The 21,608-nt window shown below is 41.8% G+C and overlaps 1 pseudogene; it reads right to left on the bottom strand.

Annotated features, from left to right (window-relative positions):
* Positions 1 to 18,202: 18,202 nt before the first annotated feature.
* On the bottom strand, positions 18,203 to 18,581 carry LOC138081793 (large ribosomal subunit protein eL22 pseudogene; annotated as a pseudogene).
* Positions 18,582 to 21,608: the final 3,027 nt, after the last annotated feature.

The raw sequence follows: 21,608 nt of genomic DNA on the forward strand, positions 1-21,608 counted from the left end.
AAACTACACTGCAAAAGATGTGTGTGTGTGTGTGTGTGTGTGTGTGTGTGTGTGTGTGTCTATAGGAGTGGGTGTCGGGGCACAAAACATACTGTTACTTGAGAGTTCGTGGAGTTCTTTTTTTCTGCTAGTCGCATTTAGTAGTCATGTTCTGATAAACTTCAGTGTGGTAAATAGACTAATGGCAGTGATTCCATTGAAGTGAATTAGTTTACTCTCAGAGACCTCAAAGGAAAACAATAAAGTCATGTGAAGGGAATTATTTTAACCACTGATTGAAACAAAACAAAACAAAAAAACTTCTACCTACATGGGAAGATTTACTAACATCTGTGTTTCTTTTCTGGGGAAGGATTTTTATAAATTGTGCATTCAAAAAATTAACAATATACGAACATATCACAATCCTACAGTAAGAGATATGACCAAAAAAGCCATGATAATGGCATTATTTTAAAAATGATACTGAAAGAATATTAGGTTAATTCCATAATAGCTGTAGCATTGTCTGCCAAAACAGGAAATATCAACTTGAAAAATTACTGCTGCAACATGGAAGCAGATCATTAAAACTGTCAAGTGACAAGAAAGCTGAAGATCAATGGGTGGTATTAACATAAACCTTGACAGCAATACAAAAAAGTTGTAGATGTTGTTCAGTCCCTAGACTGTGTCCAACTCCTTGCGACCCCATGGACTGTAGCCTAGGCCACCCAAATGGTGTTACTGGTAAAGAACTCACCTGCCAAGCAAGAGACATGACACTTGGATTCAGTCACTAGGTCAGGAAGATCTCCAGGAAGAGGGCATAGTAACCCACTCCAGTATTCTTGCCTGGAGAATCCCAGGACAGAGGAGCCTGTGGGCTACAGTCCATGGGGTCACAAAGAGTTGGATATGACTGATACAGCTTAGCAAGCATGTATGGATGGTAGCCTGAAAGGCTCTTCTGTCCTTCACTATCTTCCAGAATTTGCTCAAATTCATGTCCACTGAGACAGTGGTGCTATCTAAACATCTCATCCTCTTCCAACCCCTTCTCCTTTTTCCTTCAACTTCTCAGCATCAGGGTCTTTTCCAGTGAGTCAGTTCTTCATGTCAGTGAGTAAAGTGAAAGTCGCTCAGTTGTGTCTGAATTTTTGTGACCCCATCGGCTGTAGTCCATGGAATTCTCTAGGCCAGAATACTGCAGTAGGTAGCCTTCCCTTCTCCAGGGGATCTTCCCAACCCAGGGATCAAACCCAGGTCTCCCACATTGCAGGAGGACTCTTTACCAGCTGAGCCACAAGGGAAGGCCAAGAATACTGAAGTGGGTAGCCTATTCCTTCTCTGACCCAGGAATCGAACTAGGATCTCCAGCATTGCAAGCAGATTCTTTACCAACTGAGCTATCTGGGAAGTGGCCAAAGTATTGGATTTCAGCTTCAGCAACAATATTTCCTATGAATATTCAGGGTTGATTCCCTTTAAGACTAACTGATTTGATCTCCTTGCAGTCTAAGGGACTCTGAAGAGTCTTCTTCAGCACCCCAGTTAGAAAGCCTTTTTTATAGACCAATCCTCACATTCATACATGGTTACTGTAAAAACTATAACTTTGACTATACAGACCTTTGTTGGCAAAGTAATGTCTCCGCTTTTTAATACAAAAAATACATTCATTCAAAAGAACACACACAACTTCTTTCCTGTGTTGACAACATAAGTAGGAGAACTTAATGGCAAATTCAAGAGCCATTAAGATAGTGCATGTTTAATGAAGGGCCAGGCAAGTTCAGCCTGCTTGTGGCCAGCTTGTTCTTCCATGTGACTTTCCACCATGTCCGGGGAGCATCACAGAAGTGGCTTCGTCTCTCTGCCCTTCAGTTCCCCTGTTTATAAGACTGGACCAGCAGTCTTCTCCTGGTGTTGAGAACTTGTGGCGCTTACATGATGTTTCTAGAGCCCTGTGACATCTTTGGGTGCAAGATAGCATCATTAATAGTCAATATTATTACATTAGGTGTGTACCTTGAATGGTCCTGAAACTAAGGATGTTTTGCAGAGTTGTGTGCTCTGTATGCAGATCTAGAAGCAGTTAGAACAGTTAGAACTGGACATGGAACAACAGACTGGATTTAAATAGGAAAAGGAGTACATCAAGGCTGTATATTGTCACCATGCTTAATTAACTTATATGCAGAGTACATCATGGGAAATGCTGGGCTGGATGAAGCACAAGCTGCAATCAAAATTTCTGGGAGAAATATTAATAACCTCAGATATGCAGATGGTACCACCCTTATGGCAGAAAGTGAAGAAGAACTAAAGAGCCTCTTGATGAAATTGAAAGAGGAGAGTGAAAAAGTGGCTTAAAGCTCAACATTCAGAAAACGAAGATCATGGCATCTGGTCCCAACACTTCATGAAAAATAGATGGGGAAACGGTGGAAACAGTGTCAGACTTTATTTTTTGGGGCTCCAAAATCACTGCAGATGGTGACTGCAGCCATGAAATTAAAAGACACTTACTCCTTGGAAAGAAAAGTTATGACCAATCTAGACAGCATATTCAAAAGCAGAGACATTACTTTGCCATCAAAGGTCCGTCTAGTCAAGGCTATGGTTTTTCCAGTAGTCATGTATGGATGTGAGAGTTGGACTATAAAGAAAGCTGAGCACCTAAGAATTGATGCTTTTGAACTGTGGTGTTGGAGAAGACTCTTGAAAGTCCCTTGGACTGCAAGAAGATCCAAGCAGTCCATCCTAGAGGAGATCAGTCCTGGGTGTTCATTGGAAGGACTGGTGTTGAAGCTGAAACTCCAATACTTTGGCCACCTGATGCAAAGAGTTGACTCATTTGAAAAGACCCTGATGTTGGGAAAGATTGAGAGCAGGAGGAGAAAGGGATGACAGAGGATGAGATGGTTGGAGCTGTCCGTGGGGTCACAGAGAGTCGGACACGACTGAGTGACTGAACTGAACTGAACTGTGCTCATAGGGAGCCCTTTCCTGATGGGGGAGCAAGTAAACTGCAAAGTGGTTTGGAGACCACAATGGGGTGGGCAGTGTCCATATATTCACTGCTCTCAATAGTCACCAGAATGAGGGAGGATGCATTTAGGTTTAGTTCTTTGTGCACAACTCTTAGATTTCCTTTTAGAGGGAATCAGTAACTTACCTGTAAATATTTTGAAGGTTTACTATTGTTGCTTACAATTTTTTGGTTAGAAGTGAGCACAGCGCTTAATGAAATTCAACTCGTATCTCATTAGTTCATTAAAGGGTGGGGAATTAGCATTCCACAGAGACCTATTAAGAGAAGTAATTTTATTAAAATCCTAATTGTTATTTTAAGGCAAATAAATTAATATTCTTATTTGTGAAGTGTTCCCTCTCACTGCTTAGAATGCTGCATTGACAATTAAAATATAATAAAGATGATTAATAATGAATAAACATAAAATTAAAATATCATAAAATACGCAATTAAAAAACACTAAAAATCCTAGCTGAGCAGAATCATTAGAAAGAGCTAATCATGACTGGAGAGAAGTGCTTCTGGAGGATGATGTTGCTAAGTATTATTTAACCATGGAGAGTTTTTAAAAACATGCCTAATTCATGACTTATCAGGGATAATGATAGGAATCTTGTTAGACACTTGATGCCCAAAATGAGAAAACCAAAGGGACCTGGATCTCGCCCTGATATATAATTTGACCTTCTAGCTACCTCTGTGTCATAAAATAGACTATCTCAAACCCAAAGGAAGTGGCCAGGTGTGTTGTCAAGCATGTACCACTGATAACCACGAATTTCAATATTATTTTATTAGATTTAATACTATTTATGTGAGTACTGAAACACATGCATAATTCAAAACAGCTCTCTAAAAACTGGACTATATAACCTCAAAAGTCCTCTTCTGCTTCAAAATTCTACCTTGTCCTGGAAAATAGGTGGCAGAAGAGTCAAAGAGCCATGGAACAAAGATTTAAGGTGTCTGGGTCTGATGGCTTTGCTTTCTGGAATCTCAGTTTCCTTATCTACTGAATGGGGAGTATAATTTCTTCTTCACTGGATTCCTGAGAGGAACAAATGAAACATGTAGGTGAAGATGCCTTAAAGGTGTAAATTCCCAGGAGCAACACAAGCACTTTCGTTTTAGCTCATAAGACACTCAGATCAAGGTCTGTTGTTTTTAGACTCCGTAGCTTGGCGTGACCTTTTGGAAGAACAGGTCAACTCTATCTCCTTTCTTGATGTTTTATTTCTCTTTTTTAATAACTAATATTTCACAAAATATGTTACCCTCATTTCTAGACCATCTCACATGTTTTCTGAAGAGAATGAGTTTAGAAATAAAGAAAAAGTTAAAATGATGTCCTTATTGTTTTAGGAAAGGGATTTGACCCATGGAAAATCTTAATCTTCATTTGACCCATGGAAAATCTTTAAAATCTAATAAAAGCCTCATCCTAAAGGGGAATTTTAAATCTTTCTTTTATAAATTGATCCTTTTGTGTCTTTAAATGTGCTATGATTTTCATGACGCTGATAGTGAAATGCCCTGGGAGGGAGAAAACTTTTAAATTCTTAAATATACCTTTTATGAGTCAGAGAGGAGAAATTTGCTCCCTATTAATAAATGAACAGGTATCTGAGAATGAGGCTGTGGAGATGGCAAAAGTAACAGCACCATGCCAGGTGTTACACAAATCATTGTGCATATCTTGTTCCTGGTCCTTGTTTCGATACTGACATATTGGGATTTTTCATCTTCTTGGATGCATATGGCAAGGGAGGCACAGAGAAGTTATGTTACCCAGTTTACACAGACATAGGATTACAAGGCTGGTCAGCTCAGATCCAGAGTCCAGGCTTTCCACTGAGAACAGGAGGCACTGGTCAAAACCCCATCACACATTTGCTTGGATATTGCTGTCCTTCCCATCTGATATGGGAGGGGAGACCCCATGTGCTGGGAACACACGTTTTAACTAGATAGTATTTCAAGGGTGTTAGGTGGTATCTGTACTCCTCCCCCATGAAGGTGATGTTTGCTGCTGTGTTTTAGAGATAGAATAACATGGCTTGTTACTCTTTTAACTCTTGTTTCTGTTCAACACATACATAAGAGCACAGAATTCTTACATCAGTTTTCTCACCTGTGGAATAGAAATAACTGTAGCAGCTATCTACTTAGGAGGATTAAATTTGGCAATCCATGCAAATGTGTAACCTAACCCCTGACAAAATCAAAGGTTCAGTAATGTTAGCTGAAATTTTCTCAACTCCTGGGAACAGCTAGAATGCACAAAACTTGGGTTTCTTATGATTAAACTCATTTTAACTCATGAATCCTCTCATGGCCTCTTATAATGTATTGTGGGCTGAATGTATATGTCCCCTCAAGTTCATTTTTTGAAACATTAACCCCCAAAGTGATGGTGTTAGGAGGTGGGGCCTTTGAAAGTTGATTAGGTCAAGAGGGTGGAGCCCTTAAGAAAGTAACTAGTGTCCTTAAAGAAGAGACAGGTGAGCCTGCTTGCTCACTCTCTGCTGCTGCTGCTAAGTCGCTTCAGTCGTGTCCAACTCTATGCGACTCCATAGATGGCAGCCCACTAGGCTCCCCCATCCCTGGGATTCTCTCTACTCTCCACTTGAAGATACAAGAAGCCAGGAAGTGGGCCTTTACCAGACACTGGATTTATCCACATCTTGATCCTGAACTTCCCAGCCTCCAGAATTGTGAGAAACAAATGTTTGTTATTTATAAGTTCCTGAGTCCATGCTGTCTTGTTGCAGCTATCTGAACAGACTAACACGGCAGAAAACATAATCCCAAAGTTCTACTGGTTTAAAGCTTAGTGTCCTTGGGGTAGATATTCAATGAGGTTTCTCTTCTTGTCCTCCCAGGGTGGCATCTGGGTTATTGGAAAGGAGGTTAGCCTGTGTGTTTCGTGTCCTGAGTTTCTGCTGGTGACAGTTTTCCAGATCATCACTGGGTTGGTCCCCACTATGGGAGTTGTTCAAGGCTCATAGCAGGAAGACCTGGGATCTGGCGGGGGGCTGGGTGGCATACACTGTCTCTATCCGGACTTGTTTAATGTTGGGTTCAAGCTAGGGTGGTGAGCTTGTGTTATGTGGGGGCACGCATGCCCCCATCTCCACCCATGTTCCATTATCATTCTGCTTCTTGGGGTGGAGGGGTTGTCACTGGGGCTTTTGCCAGCCCACACCGTGGACCGCTGTCCAGAATAGTGTGCCAGCATGATGGCCCACCAGCCTCTGTGCCTCTCCATTCGGTGGCCTAGAATCATACTAAGTGCCCTTCAGTGCCTTCAGAGCATAAAGAATGGCTAAGAGCCATTCTTTTGACAAGAAACCCTTCAATCTGGCTCTGTCACACCCCACTGATTCATTTGTAAACCTCCCATTTTTCAACCATCTTCAAATGAAATGGGACACTAGTTTCCTTAGTTTGAAATCATCCACACCTCAGGGGAGATTCTCTCATCCTCCGCCACCCATGCCATCTCCAGAAATTACCAGGTGGTACAGCTTATAATTCTCTCTGCCATCTCCACTCTGCTCTTCCCTAGATTCAACCCTGCCTTTTTTTTTTTCCAGGTGGTGGCAGAAATGAGGTGCATTGGGCTCCTTTTACACTTAGGGTCAAGTCCCTCTGTCTAAACCCTCTTGCTCTCCTGAAGGGGTGTGAGTGGCACCCAAGAGAGGTGTTTCTTTGAATGCCAAGCTGAGTAATGGACTCTTTTCCTCATTTTTCTTAGCCTGCTATCATTTATTGGATGCTTGCCATGCACCAAGCTTTGAGATCTTGGCCTCCCGGGTAGCTTGGCAGTAAGCCCTGAGAGTTCCTCCTGAGAAGCAGCCTTGGGGACTCTGCCACTATTACACAGGATGGGAATGAGGCTCAGGAAAACGAAGTTACAGGGCCAGGCCAGTAAGTAGAGGGGCTAAGGACTCTCATCAAGAGGCATTTGGCTCTAGTAGCTCAACGAATAATTGGGTAGCTGAATTTTTCATGCTGAAAAGCCCTAGATTATATGTGTACCCAGCTCTGTCTCTCTCCCTCCCTCTCTTTCTCTTTGTCTCACTGTCTTTCTCACTGTGTCTTTTTTCCCTTGCCTTAATGAGGAAGATTTTGCCTTGAAGCCACAATGAACCGATTATTCACTGTTGTTTGCCACACCATATTTTTTAAAAAAAACATTTTATTGGAGTATAATTCTTTTACAATGTTGTATTTGTCTCTGCAGTGAAAAGTGAAAGTGAAAGTGAAAATTGCTCAGTCATGTCTGACTCTTTGCAACCCCATGGGCTACACACTCCATGGAATTCTCCAGGCCAGAATACTGGAGTGGGGACCCGTTCCCTTCTCCAGGGGATCTTACAAATCCAGGAATCGAACCCAGGTCTTCCACATTGCAGGCAGATTCTTTACCAACTGAGCTATCAGGGAAGCCCAAGAACCCTGGAGTGGGTAGCCTATCCCTTCCCAGGTAGATCTTCCTGACCCAGGAATCGAACCAGGGTCTCCTGTACTGCAGGCGGATTCTTTACCAGCTGAGCTACTGGGAAGTTTCTATAGTACAACAACGTGAATCAGCTATATTGTATACATACATCCCCTCCCTCTTGAGCCTCCCTCCCATTGCCCCCATCCCACCCTTCTAAGTCATCACAGAGCACCAAGCTGAGCTCCCTGGACTACATTTCAGACTCCCACCAGCTATTTTACACATGGTAGTGTGTTTAGGTCAAACCTCATAGCCCAGTTCATTCCCCCCTCCCCATCCTCGCTGTGTCCACTTATCCACTCTCTGCATCTGCATCTCTGTTCCTATCCTGGAACTAGGTTCATCTGCACCAGTTTTCTTATTGTGTTCCTTCTTCCTGGATTCTCTCTATCTGGAAAGCTCAACTCATTTTCCTGTGCTCGTATTTAAAATGTTAACTTCCCCATCGATCACCCCCACACCCTCCTTGGAGAACACTCAGCTCTGTGCCTGCATGAAACATTGCATGTCTGCCTGTACTGTGGCTGGCAGAGCACTCCTCTTCTGACAGTCTTTCCCTCCAGGTTAGAACTATTCTGAAACTTATATGCAGTTTACAATCAATATGTGCACTTAACGTTGGCTTTTCTCTCCTCTTTCCTTTCTCAGTGTGGTATTGCGTGTTTTCCAATTGATGACATTTTAGGATTAGGAAACACGGTTGATGATTTCCTTTTACTCTTACCCTGTTAGGTGAACTCAGGACGTTACACAGAGGCGGAGTATTTTTCATCTTTTTAGTGTCAAGTATTTGGCAGTTTGTCTTGCACATAATAAGTCACTGAATAAATGAATAAATGATGTACCAAAAGAATGTGATCATGATTCTTGAAATACATCTAACATATGGCTTCATAGGGTCTCGGGCATTTGCTTGCAAGTTTTCTTTCAAAACTCTGTGACTTGGAATTTTGATTACAGGGAACCAGACACATTTTCATGAGCTGTTTGACTCCTCATATGCAGCTGCCACTTCCTGATTATATAACTTGATGTGTCAATCAGTTGAACCTTTATTTCTTTATCTGGAAAGAGGATAGTAGGATAACAGTAGTCATCCTCTTCAGAGATCTGGAAAGATTTTTTAAACTAAGTACCTTGCCTGTGTGAGATATTTCTTTGGGGATTGCTACAGTCTTCACATGTCACAGAGTTAACCCAGGTTGCTAATTAATCATTGATGCTCTTGCTCTGGAGTCCTAATGGGTGCTGACACAGCACTTTCTTTTTATTCTCTCTAGCAGAACTCTTTTTTTAGGTGTTCACCCTATGCAGTCATAGGCTTTAGCCTAAGCTTATCACAGCCCCTTAAGAGCAGCAAGGGGATTTCCATTTACTTTGAGCAATGTGTTAGGAAAAGAAGTGGAATCCAATCAATGGGATGTGAGTGGAAAGACTCTGAGAGCTTCTTGGAAAAGTTTCATTGCTGGTAAAGGAGAGCTGCAGTTTCTGACTCTAAGAATTATGTTTGCTCTGGTTCAGGGAGAAAACGATAGTCAGGGGATTACAAGCCTCATTAATAGTAATAAAGAGCATGCATTCTTCAAAAATAAATGAACAACACATACATAAATAAAACAAAGAGAGCCACAGGGAGTGTGTGTCTCTTTTCTTCCTGTGGGCATTGTTATCTAGATCTGACACTTGCCTTAGCCATGGTGATGCCATTCAGAGGTCATGTTGATAGTGAGGATTCTGAGAAGCCAGGGGTTGGAGGGAACCTAGACCCATGATGACATTTTGACTCTGAATTCCCCAGCCCGCAAGCCTAGCTACCCTGGGCTAGCAATTATGTCAGAAAATACGACATTGGGATTATTTAAGCCAGGTTGAGCTCTTATTTCTGTTGTCTACAGCTATCAACAGCCACCTCCATTCATATCCCAAATGCTATTATCCTCCCCCGATGGTTCACATGATAAAGAATCTGCCTGCAGTACAGGGGATGTGGGTTTGACCCCTGGGTCGGGAAGATCCCCTGAATGAAAAGAATGGCAACCCATTCCAGTATTCTTGTCCGAAGAATTCCACGGACAGAGGTTACTGTCCATGGGGTTGGAAATAATCGGACACAACTGAGCGACTAACGCTTTCACTTTCATTATCCTCCGCAATAAGCAATTTACCTCTTGCATATATTTTTTGCTGAGTCTCTGCAATGTTAATATTCTCATCCAGGAACGACTCTTTTCTTTTTGCAGTGCTAATAACTTTTCTGCAAACCTCTTTCTTACTTGGTTTCTCTGGGCTCTAAGGCAGAGTGCAGTTTTCCCAGGGACTCTGGCGGTTCCTCAACTCTACAGAGTCCTGACAGTGAGGGGGACACGTGGCTGCTTACTGCCCAGCAGACTCATATTCTGGTTGCATTTTCCCTTTGGGAACTTCATCATTTCTTCATGAATTTACAAATATGTCTGCACAGCTCCCGGGTAGACACTAGGTCAGGCCTTGGGGACACAACAGTGAACAAAGGAAAGATCCCTACATGGAGTGTTGTGAGAATTTTTATGGCCAATTGTGGAAGAGCATGGGCTCTGAGAACATTTAAGAGGAGAAAGCATGTCATTTGCTGTTGACTGATGCTATCGCAGGGCTTCCCAGGTGGTGCTAGTGGTAAAGAACCTGCCTGCCATGCAGGAAATAGAAGAGACACAGGTTCGACCCCTGGGTCAGGAAGATCCCTGGAGGAGGGCATGGCAACCCACTCCAGTATTCTTGCCTGGAGTATCCCATGGACAGAAGAGCTTGGTGAGTTACAGTCCATAGGGTTGCAAAGAATCAGACATGACAGAAGCGACTTAGCACACGTTCAAGCAAGATGCTATCTCAGGAGGACTCAAGAGCTTTACAGTTATTCCCCAAATTGGAAAAAATGAACTAATCTTTCTCTAACTGAATGCTAGCTTAGTCTATAGTCATACCACCCTGAACTTGCTCGATCTTGTCTGAATGCCAAACTCATTTTTTCTTTTCTAATTCTTCTAGAGAAAGAAATACATTTCCAGTATTAATGCTTCCAAACACTAATGCAGGAGCTGGAAACCAGCAGAAGTCAAGTTTTGGTGTTGTAATGACTTGGATATAGGAAGCAGGAACACCAGGTAAGGAGTTGGGGACTGGGAGAGAGTCCCCCCAGGTTTCCAATAAGCTAATGCTTTAGTTCTCTCTGGGTACTATAATTTGAAGTGTGTAGAACTGGATGCTGCCCAAGTTCTCTCTGACCTCTTGTCATATGAAATGTTATCATTATGATTAATAAAGTTCAGAATCAATTATGAGGCAATAAATAAATACACCCAAGATTCACCCCTGGAAAAGAGAAGTAAAGGGCTTAATTGATAAATAGAGTCATTATTTTTACTGGATCAAAGTGAGGAATACTGCATTTTAATAAAATTGGACAAGTTACTTTGGGTGCCAAAGTTTAGGCTTTTAGCAATGGTGATACAAGTTCATACAGATTCTCAAATAACCACTCACCTCCTATTTCTGGGGTGGCAGTTCACAAATCAGTGCTGACGGGCCATCTTCTTGTTGCTGCAGTCTCTCTGGCCATGTTAATGGGAAGGAAAGTAAGAATTTTAATTGTGAGCTGGAGATACTATTACTTTCTCTGTGCTCAGTTATTTGTGCATTTTGATGTTTTAATCATCTTTGAAGCTGTTATGAGGTGACATGAGTGCCAGCTTCCCAAGTTCTGCTTATCAAGCCATGAACACATATCCGTTGACAGCCTGTCCATATAATGAATTGTCCAAACTGGGATCACTCTACAGAGTGAGTGTGCACGCTTGGTTGTTCAGTCATGTCTGACCTTTCATAAGCCTTTGGACCATAGACCGTCAGTCCATGGGATTCTCTAGGCAAGAATATTGGAGTGAGTTTTCATGCCCTCCTCCAGGGGATCTTTCCAACCCAAGAATCGAACCCGCATCTCCTGTGTCTCCTGCATTGCAGGCAGCTTCTTTACCCACTGAGCCATCAGTTATGCTGGGGAATATGGGTAAACTTGGACTGGCTTGAACAAACTGCTTTACTCATACCCTATCCATTGGACACAGGCTATTTACAAGTTCGGAGATTATATGTAATATGGAGACATAGAGACCCACCCACGTCACCACTCTCAACCAGGCACCATCATCCCCACTAGTCAACACAGTGGTCTGCAAATGCATCTGTATTCTACCTCCTGTAGTTTGTGAGATCTTTGTAAACCCCTTTAAATGTCTGATTCACTTGCTTTTTGTGAAATTACAAAGGTTGAATGGCTAATTGCCTCATAGGAAGTCCCTTCAATGTTTCTCTTGGCTAAAAATTAAATAAATAAATGAATCATTCCTGCTTTATCCCTATTCAATATAATTAATTCAATCTTTTGCATTTTCATTTTCTCCATGTTCCATCATTTAAAAGACATGAACAGAAGTGAACTCTTTTAAAATTAGTGGAATAATTGTGCTGCTCATGCTACTTTGTGAGAAGGCTGTCGAAAAAAATACCATGACCCGATCTCAAACATTAAATGGTTTAGAAGTGAGACCTTCAAAAATCTGATTGAAGGGATCACACTGAGAATTGTTTTTATCTTGGTTTATGTGATTTCTGATGTGCCCTATCTTCCCAGCACAGTGCTTTACTCTTAGAGAATATTAAGCACGGATTTTTAGTTAATTAGTTAATACTATGGGTAGATTCATTTTATATTTCCAACTCATTGTTTCTGGCATTGAAGGGCACCATAAATAAACTTCAATTTTACAGTAAATAATCTGACTACTGAGATAACCTAGAAAGTGCTTCAGTAATTGTTTCTCTGCACACAAAACTTGTTACTACCATGGAGGAAGAAGAAATTTTAGGGCAGTCCAAGGCACCCAAGTTGGAGGAAAGGGCTCTGATTGCCCTGTTTCATAAAACATAATTTTTAGAGTTTGCTTAATCCCCAAATTTTGTGTTTTTTATATCCATAAACTCTCTTCTTTCCAAGGGGGCTACCACTGCCTGCTGGTAAGATATTCACAGAGACGTTACATATAGTAATTATAATAAAAATAGCATTCTGCAGTTGCATAGCAGATTATAACTTACAAAGTAATTTTGCATGCTCATTATCTCATACGACCCTCTCTACAACCATTGAAAAAAGTGTTTTTGGCAGAGAATGTTATGAATTTATAAGACCCTAGTTTCTTTTTCTCCTGGGCCAACACAAGTTATTTTCCAGGGTTCCTTAGATTCATATATGCCCATTTGTTGTTTAGTTGCTAATTTGTGTCTGACTGAGACCCCGTGGACTGTAGCCCACCATGCTCCTCTGTCCATGGGATTTCCCAGGCAAGAGTACTGGAATGGGTTGCCATTCCTTTCTCCAGGGGCTCTTCCTGACCCAGAGATTGAACCTGGATCTCTTGTGTTGCAAGCGGATCTTTACCATCTGAGCCACCAGAGAAGACCTACAGATAGTGAGTGAAGTGAAGTGAATTTGCTCAGTCCTGTCCGACTCTGTGACCCTGTGGACTGCAGCCCACCAGGCTCCTCCCTCCATGGGATTCTCCAGGCAAGAGTACTGGAGTGGGGTGCCATTTCCTTCTCCAGGGGATCTTCCCAACCCAGGGATCGAACATGGGTCTCCCTCGTTGCAGGCAGACGCTTTACCCTCTGAGCCATAGTGAAGGGGATGACAGATCTATAAGATGAAAGGAGCATGCATCCCTGAATCCCTGAATGGAAGACAGTGCTAAACACCCATAATGGACACTATGTGGATAAGAAAGACCTTATGTTGTATCAAGCCCCTAAGATTCTAATGTGTTTATTTTAGTCATTTCTTATCTTTATTAACATAATTTTCTAATAGTCATTTTATTCATGAAATAATGAAGATCAAAGAGGTAAAGTTACCTATTTAAGCTCACAGAGTCAGAAATATGCAGTTGTAGACAATCTAAAAGTTAAACCCACTTAATTTTTTAAATTCCAATCAATGTCAGTGTACTTGTGAACACATTTCAGATGTCACTAATGAATATTATATCAAAAACTTATAATGTAATGCCATAAATTTAGCTAAACAGCTAAGTGCCTAAAATGTAATAAGTTCATGGTCAGGAATAGTTAACGTGCATCTCAAACCATCCAATAGGATATAAAAATATATATATTGAAGAAAGGAAAGCTGCAACATCTTATTCCAGAGACTAGTAAAACAGGCTTAGTGAAGTCCCAAATTAGTGACCAAGATTGTGATAAGCCAGTGGTATAAGGTGATAGAAGGTGTTGTGAACAATTAAAATGAGGCTTGCTATCTTCAGTGCCCTTCTGTTGACAGATCATGTCAACGGAAAACAATCAAGCAAAAAAAAAACAAAAACAAAACAACAACCAGCCAAGAAAGAAGTCAACAAAGAGAACTTTCTTAGTGTTCTCTTTGTTAATAAGGCTGTAAAGAAAACCACTGGGCCTTCACATATTGAATGTCTGGATGTCATCATTTTGGAGGATGGAACTCTGGGATTTGGGTTTTAGTGACCATCCTGATGGTTTGCAGACTTGCTGAAGCCCTGCTAAATGGTTGGGTAGATTCCCACTAAAGGTCTAATCTCAAGTGTTATTTCATTCTCTATCTATAATCCTCTTCTCTTTCAGAGGAACTCAGAATTGATACTGTGAGGAGATTTTTCAGGTGAGGAATATTTGAGGCAAGGGGAACAGCAGAGACACTGGTTTTCAGGATGCTGTGTAGAGCTGACAATAAAAATCAGAAAACCAAATAATGCAATAAATCCTGTGGCCCTAGAGGAAATAGGGCAGGCTAATTGGGCAGGATGATTCTACACAAAGTCACAATTCTACTAGACTTTCTTATTGTACGTCACATTAGTGTAATCTGAGTAAATCTTCAGTTCAGTTCAGTTCAGTCGCACAGTCGTGTCTGACTCTTTGAGATCCCATGGACTGCAGCACCCCAGGCTTCCCTGTCCATCACCAACTCCCGGAGTTCACTCAAACTCATGTCCATTGAGTCAGTGATGCCATCCAACCATCTCATCCTCTGTCGTTCCCTTCTCCAGCCTTCAGTCTTTCCCAGCATCAGGGTCTTCTCAAATGAGTCAGTTCTTTGCCTCAGGTTATCAGGAGTAAATCTTAGGGCTCCACATAGCCTAGTCTCACTGCAGGGTCATAGTTAACTGGTTATAGTTCAGCATTCTGAAATAATAGAGAAATATTATTTTATTTGATAATTTTCAATAAAGTCAAAGATGCTCCGCTTCATCATCCATGACAGTATTTCCTAAATTCTTTGCTCACACTCTTCTCGTTCTCCTACCTGTTTGCCACAACATCTGTCCATGCTCAATTTTTGTTTTCTTTCCTGTCTTTTAGTTTTCCATGAAATGCTTCTGCACAGCCATTTCTGTGGGCCCCAGTTTCTGTCCCTATCTGCATTTCCTTTGACAACTCTGCAAAATATTTCCTTCATGATTAGATGGAGATGGGTTGAACAAAAGAAGGAGGTTATATATATTCATATGTAAATTATATTTTCCTCTGCTATATTTGAAGGGTAAGGATGGAGAAAAGTATTTTGAAACAAAGTATAAGTAAGTTATGAAATCTTTGCTTAAAACCAATTAGCCTTTGACTGCTTATTAAACAGAAGTCATTAGCTTTATTGGAATGAGAACCAATAAGCCTTGATCATTTCTGCTTTCAAGTATATGGCCTTTGTAAGGCCCATTGCGGCTCCATCAGGGTTGCTTGAAAGTCACCATTAAACAGTCAATGCTTTTCAGTTTTGTAAAATAATAAGGTGCTCTGACCCATTACTAGATAAAATATCTACCCACCCATCATCTATTCCTGATCACCCCATCAAACTCAATACATTTACTCTTTCATGGAGACTTATTCCAGCCAAATGAAGCAACTGAGAAAGAATATTTGTTTAAGCCAGATATTAGCAAAGTTAATCTGAAGAAATTATGTGAGAGCTGCCTTGCCAGCACCTACTATCACAGAATACTTGTGGGATAAATAAAATCAGTACATCTTGGAGGTGAAGTTTAGGAACCTTCATTTTGACAGGTACATGAGTATACATGAGGAAGGTATCATTGCATCATTGGAGGTAATTCAGTTTAATGAAGAAAGTCTGTGATAGTGAAGAATTGAAAAGCTTATGGCAAATCATACATAACAAAAGCTATCTTTTCCTCCTACCAGCCTTAAAGGATCACATAAAAGGGACATGGATTTAGCTTTGGAGGTGGGTGAACCCTTCCTAGGGAAAGGAATATGGAAGTTAAGATCGAAGGCTTGAGGAGCTTGCCAGCTGCAGGCAGGAGGTGTGTAGGGTGCACAGCTCAGTGTCTGGAGGAGGGAGAAGAAGACAGAGAGGGTACGACCTCAGTCCAGAAAACCAGCAGAGTGACAGGAACCTGGGACCTGTTTACCAGGGCTACCCTTACCAGATGGAATTGTTGCTAGAACTTCAGCTTGTCGCCTTAAGCAGCAGGGAGGGAAGGCCGGCAGGCCTCAGCTTGGGACACCAGCACTGGGGCCCTGCCGGGCTCCCCACAGGTGTGAACTAAGGCCTGGAGTGGGGGTCATTTCACATGCGGGTGCTGGAAATCCAGGCCAGATGTTGCCCCCTTGTCCAGGAGGTCAGACTCCTCATGTGCCCCATTCTTGACCTGGACACAAAAATCTCTTCCCCTCCTAGGCTTCTCCAGGAAGACCATCTCTTTGAGTGTGTGGGAATTCTGCTGCATGTAAAAGATGTGTGGGGTTGGAGTGTGGGGGTGGTGCTCTCACAGCAGAGCCCAGGGCACTGCACACCCTTAGATACAGGTCTCTTTTCTCCCCAGACTTGAGTGTGCCTTCCCATGTGCTGAATTGCATGTAAGTGCTCTTTCAGTAGCACAAAATGATTGAACGTCAGGAATTTCACAGGGTTCAGCCTGACGAGCATTTTCCCTTTGGTTGAAATAGTTTGTAAGATATTTGGTAGTCATATTTAAATACGATATTTGAAATTCCACTTATTGGAAGAAGCACACTGCTTGAGGCTGAAGTCTGATGTGGATTTGAAACCTTGCTTATACATTTTTTTACTGTGTTACCTTGAAGAGGCTATTCCACTCTCTTTGCCTCAGTTTTCTTATGTATAAAATAGGAATTAGGTATTTATAAGAATCAGAGGTTTGGAGGGAAGGATTAAATGCAGTAAACCTCCGCAGAAATGTGCCATTTAGGTCCATGGAGACTACTGCATTTGGGTCACCCATAGCATGTTAGAAGTGATGGACTGCACATTGTCAATCAACACCATTTAGAAGCTACTGAGCCCAGTTTGGGCTTCTCTAGTAGTTCAGCTAGTAAAGAATCTGCCTGCAATGCAGCAGACCCTGGTTTGATTCCTGGGTCAGGAAGACTCCCTGGAGAAGAGATAGCCTACCTACTCCAGTATTCTTGGGCTTCCTAGGTGGCTCAGCTGGTAAAGAATCTGCCTGCAATGTGGGAGACCTGCGTTCCATCCCTCAACTGGGCAGATCCCGTGGAGAAGGGAGCATTCTGGCCTGGAGAATTCCATGGACTGTGTAGCCAATGGGGTTGCAAAGAGTCAGACATAACGGAGTTACTTTCACTTTCACTTCACTGACAGTTCAATAAAATGAAATCTTAGCTGTGACCTCAATCTGCTTGGCACTGTGCTCAGGCTTGAGGATGAAGATGAGGTCTTTGCAAAGTGCATCATTTTTTGGTTTTTCTCTTTAACTTTATAGGGAGCTTGCTGGGATTCTTAACTGCACATGATTAATATGTAGGAACCAGGAATGTAGAAAACACATTTTAAAATATTAGCAAAGCCTCCTTGATTTTGTTTTAGAAAGAAGCATTGATTTTAATAGGGAAACATTTTTTCTCAAGGTTATGTTTTTGAAATATCAGGCTACAGAGCACGGGTGCAATGTCATACATTTTGCTCATTTATGTGTTCCCCAGATGCTGCACCATGTGTGATCTTGCTCAGCCATCCAAACTGTAAAATAAAAGATTACTGAAACATTATTGGGGATGTATAAGAAATTACATTGTGAGTCATAGCTGATTTTTCAGTTCTTGTTTTTTCTCTTTCAGTTGAGCCGACGATTCTGTTTTTTTTTTTTTTTTTTGGTCTGAAATCCCCTAGATGGCACTAGAGAATCCTGTATCTAAGTGGCTTATATAATACTCCTAGGTACATGAAGAGAAGTAATTTTTATTTTTCTGCAAATAAACGTTAATAAGAAGTTGAACAGGATGGGATGCAATGTTAACATTTATGTATGCTGTATACTAGGTGCTCCTTGAAAGTAAAAATTGGTAATTTTTAAACTGTGGGTGTCTCAGAACTGGGTTTTGGTATTTTAATTAGCATGAAATTCATCTGGTGCAGACATAAAGATGCGTAGAAATAGCAGAGATCTTGAGGCTGATGCTTGACCCAAATGACATTCATATTAGAGCCATAAAATACAATATCTACATCTCCTAGGATGGAAGAGGATGGGTTTTTAACCCTCGTCTCCTGCATTGGCAGGTGGACTTTTTACCACTGAGCCACCTGGGAAGCCCAAATTTTATTCAAGATATCATACAAAATATTCATCTTCCTCCTCTTCTTTATCTTGATTAAACTGGAGTAATGCAATTTGTAACTTTGCAACTACTTGCAACCTATCACATAGATTATGTTTCTCCAAATATTTTTGGTGAGAGATTTCAAATATCTTTTGCAAAAAGGCACCTCAGAAGTTATGGTAATCTCACTTTTGCTTCTTTCCATTATTACAGCATCTCCATTAAGATTTCCAGCTTTTCCATTCACTTTGATTCTTTCCTAAAGAAAGTGCTCAAAACTGACAGCATCCATGATTCAATCTTCGACAGGATGGACACTGTCAAGAGGAAATGTCAGGACCTGCTTCTTTTCATTGATCCCTTTGCCACAAGCTTTTTCATAGGAGCCATGGCTTCAGTGTAGGCAGATAGGGAGCTGGGTGAAGGGAGTGGGTTTAGGTTGGGTCCCTGAATTCAAGTGGCTCAGAAAATGCACAGGTGAGATGAGTGAAGAGGCCTGGCTGTAAGACTGTGGGGTTAGTGGTCTGTATGGCTGAACCACACAATTGTCAGGAGGAGGGACCAGTGAAAAACAGCAGTCCTATAGGTGTAGGGTGGCCCATAGGTGAGCTGAAAACTTTTGTAAATTTCATCCTGATAGTTTTCAGATTGGAAATGTAAGGCTGAGATAACGACTGACCTTACTCAAGATTGCAAAGTTATTTAGCGATAGAGTTAGGCTTCCAATTCCACGACTCTGACTTTACCCCTTCCCCTCTCCTCCTGTAATTGTACCATCATCTGCCGAAGTTGTCTCTGGCACCCCACATCATAGTTCTTTCCTTGCCCTCCCTGCAAACGTCCAGGGCCCTTGGATCATGTGACAGTTGGGTCCTCTGAGCTCCAGGGCCCTTGGATCAAGTGACAGCTGGGTCCTCCGAGCTGCAAGTGGCTTGAGTGCTCCCCCTCCCCCACATTCAAGAGCCTTTAACAAGGATAGCATGCTTCAAGTCAGGCAGCCCCAAGGTTTGCTAATTTGCAGCTCAGTGATATCATCATGGGCCCAGGATTTTTCCATTTTTGCACTTTGCCATTTTCCCATTTTCAGTTTTTGCCCCCATGGGTGAAAAAGTGCTGTGGTAGCTCGACATTTCACACAGACACAAGCACATCCAGTGATGAAAGAGACACTCTTCTGTCCCTGACTCTCTTTTAGTGAGGAAACCTTTCTTAGAAGCTCCAAGTGGACTTCCCTTCCGGTCTACATTGGCCTGACCTGGATGACTCTGGCCACCAAACCATGACTACTAAGGTAAAGAGATAACCAGATTGCCTGATGGAGGTGTCCCTGCCCCAACAGAAGGATTTAGAAATGAGTAGGGCTGTTCTAGGTTTACAAAGTGACTAAATGCCTGACTGCAGTACTTAGGATCCAGGATACAGAACGAGAAATGTGATATTCAGAGGAGTCCCTTGGGATGAAGAATTATGTCACCCAAATGCCAACAATACGCCTGTTGAGAAGCCCTACCACTCAATCATGACCTGCTATGGAATCATCGGTAGGGTAGTGGACACCGAATCAACAGGAAAGAAGGGAGGTGTGGCTACTGCGTCAGCGGCCAACAGCCCCCTTCTTGTTCTTGCTCTAGCCCTGCGTCACCACTTTTGGAATTCCATACAAATGTGTAAGGTCAAGTGCTCAAAGAAGGCCAGACTTCCCAGGTCTTTTGGTAATCAGTTACAATCCAATTAAAGAGAATCAGAAGTTCACTTGGATGACATGCATGGAGAAACAGCTGTTATCCTTCTTGAAAATAAAAATGAAAGCAAATAGTGCTTTTGTTGTCACTGGGGTGGGCTTCCCAGGCATCACTAGCGGTAAAGAATCTGCCTGCCAATTCAGGAGATGTAAGATACTTGGGATCAATGTCTGGATTGGGAAGATCCTCGGGAGGAGGGCGTGGCAACCCACTCCATTTGGAGTGGAGATTCCCATGGACAGAGGAGCCTAGCAAGCTACAGTCCATGGGGTCACAAAGAGTCGTATACGAATGAAGCAACTTAGCATGCACCCACAGGGTGGGATATAGACAGGTTTGTTTGTTGGTTTGTTTTGTTGCAGGGTTGAGAGAGTTGGGAGGCCACCAGGAGCTGGTGAATGGCACTGATTTTCTGTCAGATGCCCTGAGTATTGTGGGAGAGAATGAACAAAGGTGAGGCCTCAGCATCATTTTATGGAAAGAACTCAGGCTCTGAAGTCACAGAGACCTTGCTCACCAAGTCCAGACTTACTGTGAACTCCATGCAGAAGGTTACCAAAGGTTTCTGAACCGCAAATGTGAATCTTCAAAATAAGGCTAATTGATAAATCTTCGCCATGATTACATGGGCAGCAGAAGGCAAGTCCCTAGCTCAGTGTTCAGTAAACATCAAGTGCCATGTCTGATGTCTGAAAATGACATTGAGATTTATTTACTTACCCTTTCTCGCTACATAGAGTTACAAGATTAAGCAAATAAAAATATGTGTAGGTATGCGTTCTAAGTCACTTCAGTTGTGTCCCACTCTTTGAGACCCTATGGACCGTGGCCTACCAGGCTCCTCTGTCCCTGGGATTCTCCAGGCAAGGATGCTGTAGTAGGTTGCCATGCCCTCCTATAGATGTCTCCCAATTAAAATACATGTCTCCCAGTTAAATTTGAAATTCAGATAAAGGATTGATAACTTATTAGTGTAAAGATGTCCTAAGTGCTTTGGGATACACTTATCCTAATAAATTATTGTTTGTCTGTCTGAACTTTGAGAGAGTCCTATATTTTATCTTCCAACCCTATCTCTACATTCCATTTCTTCCCTGGATTCTCTCCTGCCAGAGAATAAATAAATGAAGCCCAAATTAAATATCACTCTCTCACTCATGTATTTTAACCTTAGCGGGGACCTGGCAGACCAATGACATCGCCTTCAGCTTCTTTTGGTGAGCAAACATTCTCTAAGCTTGGAAGGAGAGGATCCTGCCTTGACAGAGTGGATCAGGTCTCAAAAGCCATGTTGGTCTTTTGAACTTTGTGGTTAATCTTCTTGCAGAATGTTTTCTTTCACAGTTGGCTGTTCTGTGTCTGCATAGATCTGCAATAAATACTGTACTGCAGTGCTGAAAAGAGAGGAAAAACATTACCATCTGCAACTACAGCTTGCAAATTACAGCTTGCAATCACCTGCTATTAAATAAAGACACTTTAACAATATTTTGGGTTTTAAATTAGCAATTTACATCACAAGACTCTGAAAATACTAGTCTTTTAATACTGCAATTTTCTTTCCTTTTAACCAGGCATCAACATGTATTGAATTTTTAAAAAATGCAATACAAAGTAATGTTTATTTAAACAATAGCCACCAATGGTATGAGGCACACAGATGGAAATCCAATAC

Source organism: Capricornis sumatraensis, chromosome 7 (assembly GCF_032405125.1).
Source record: "Capricornis sumatraensis isolate serow.1 chromosome 7, serow.2, whole genome shotgun sequence".
In the NCBI taxonomy this organism is placed as follows: Eukaryota; Metazoa; Chordata; class Mammalia; order Artiodactyla; family Bovidae; genus Capricornis; species Capricornis sumatraensis.